The sequence below is a fragment of the Sitophilus oryzae genome, unplaced genomic scaffold, assembly GCF_002938485.1.
Source record: "Sitophilus oryzae breed Bouriz unplaced genomic scaffold, Soryzae_2.0 scaffold_465_pilon_pilon, whole genome shotgun sequence".
NCBI lineage: Eukaryota > Metazoa > Arthropoda > Insecta > Coleoptera > Curculionidae > Sitophilus > Sitophilus oryzae.
The window spans coordinates 1672922-1675560 of NW_022147046.1; positions in this window are offsets into that span (position 1 = coordinate 1672922).

The window sequence follows — 2639 nt, forward strand, 5'->3', positions numbered from 1 at the left end:
TTTTTTAAATGGACCACCCTGTATATTATTACATTTTTAGTTTCTACGATTAAAATAAAGGTAAATTTGATTAAGGTTTATTATACTTAAACATTACGTTTTTGAAATATTTTCAATTTTGTGAAATTGCAGTAAAAATTTTAAAGCTTTATTTCTCCAAGGGTATCAATGTTTTTAATACTAAATATTTAATGAAGTTTATTTATTGATCAGTTATTGTGTTGCAATAATAAAAATAATACTACTTTATAGAGAGTGTCTAAAAATTTACTTTAAATAATTATTAACTTCAAACGGCAACAACTTCTTTAATTTAAATAGAATGCCCTGTATATTTTAGGAGAATCAGATGCACAATTAAATTGTCTATCAAATTGTATTATACCATTTTTTACCTATCCCTTCAAGTTTTCGTAGAAAATGCATTTTCTTATCATTTAGACCTCATTTATCAATATATCCATGGAATATTGACATTTTAGATTGTTTTTAAAGCAACAAATGTACAAAATGTACAGACTAGTAATATTATCGTTTTTAGCAAAACGATAATTGTATGCAAAAAGAAAACTATTTAAATCTTTATAAAAGAGTATACCATTAATTAAATATAACACCATTATTTCCGCCCATATACTAATTAATTACATACTTAATTGTGTTCGTTAATAAATTATTATAAATAAATGTGGATTTGAGTCAGAAATCAATATAATAATAAGTTATCAAATTAAAGTCTCTGTTGTTATAAATAAGCATTTATTAAAAAATGAAATATCATTTTTAAGGTGTTACTTTTTATCACACTGTCTAATGCCCATACAAAATTCAGTTTTTTAGTATTTGGAGCAATTATTATTAATCAATGCAAACAGTCAGTTAATGTAGTTTGAATACTGGATCATATTAATTGGTCCTCTTTAACAAATATTTGAACAGTTTTTTTTTATTTTTTAATGAAATAAACGAATTATATCGACAATATTAGTATCTGTACTCTTTAAAAATTTGGTACATCTTTAAAAATAATCTAAAATGTCAATAGTCCATGGGTATATTGATAAATAAGTTCTAAATTACAAGAAAATGCATTTTCTACGGAAACTTAAAGAGATAGGTAAAAAATGGTATAATATAATAATTTGATAGACAATTAAATTGTGCATCTGATTCTCGTAAAATATACAGGCTGTTCCATTTAAATTAAACAAGTTATTGCCGTTTGAAGCTAATAATTATTTAAAATAAATTTTTAGACACTCTGTATAAGGTAGTATTATTTTTATTATTGCTTATTATTGCTATTAAATAAACTTCAGTAAAAAACTTTGATACCCTTAGAGAAATGAAGCCTTAAAATTTTTACTGCAATTTCACAAAATTGAAAATATTTCAAAAACGGTAAGGTTTAATAAACCTTAATCAAATTTACCTTTATTTTAATCGTAGAAACTAAAAATGTAATAATATACAGGGTGTTCCATTTAAAAAAATACAACTTTGATATTTTTTACTTATTTGGGACACTCTGTATCTTGTAAAATTATTTTTAAATTGTACCTCTAATAGACCTTCATCGAACCCAAAACTTACAATTTGTAAAAATCTCATCGTTTAGGTACAATACTCCGTGTCGTATGTGGTGAACAACCCTGTATATAAAGTCTCAGGTTCAATGAAGTATTGATAGATGTTAAAAATGTTGTTTAATTTCTTAAATCTATTTCTTATAGGATTTGTAATTATCAATTCACGACACTAAATACGTAGATATGACATGAGAGTGTAGTAAATGTTAAATTTTATACATTATTCTGTGAAAATGGAAGTGATAGAATAGTAGAACAAATTTTTTATTCAAATTAAAAGTGCATTTATTTTATTTTTCCGTTTTTTTTATTTTATTTAATTTTTGAGAATATATTTTATTGGTTGTATATATTTTTTGTTGGCACAAAATTGTCATATCTAAATATTTCTTTTGTAATTGTGTGTAATATTGAATGTATTTTTCTTAAATAATAAGTACCTATGTTGACTGAGTAAATGATTAGATGAATGTTTTTATTCCTAGATTATATTAAAAAATTGTGATGTCTCCTAGACTTAATTAATGTCTAATTAAAAATATTGTTCTTATAAAGTAAAATATTAGAGAACTATGCTAAAAGCAATTTATTTTTTTTTTATTGTTTGTTTATCAACCCTATTTCCTTCCTTAGTTGATTGCATAAACAATACGCGCAAGTGCGCAAGAATAATTGATTTCACCATCCCAGAGCAGATTGCAGTATAATTGCTGGGAACGGGGGCGCCGACTTCTGTATAAAACATCGTGGGTGCTCATCAGATAAAGATAAATGTAACCATAGAATGTAACAAAATTTCAGATATTTGTTGTATTTACCATATTTTGGTACATTTTTTACATATGTATTGTATTTACATAGTACAGTCATGTACAGGGTGGGTCAAATTCAGCGCTTTTAAATGGAAACACCCTTTTCTTTAGGAGATAGACGAAAACTAATATCGGTGTCTGGAGCTCAATTTTTGTCAAAAACATGATGGTGAAAACCGCATATCGATATCTGTTACCGTTTCGGAGTTACGGGGTGTTTTTCAAAAATGTGCATTTT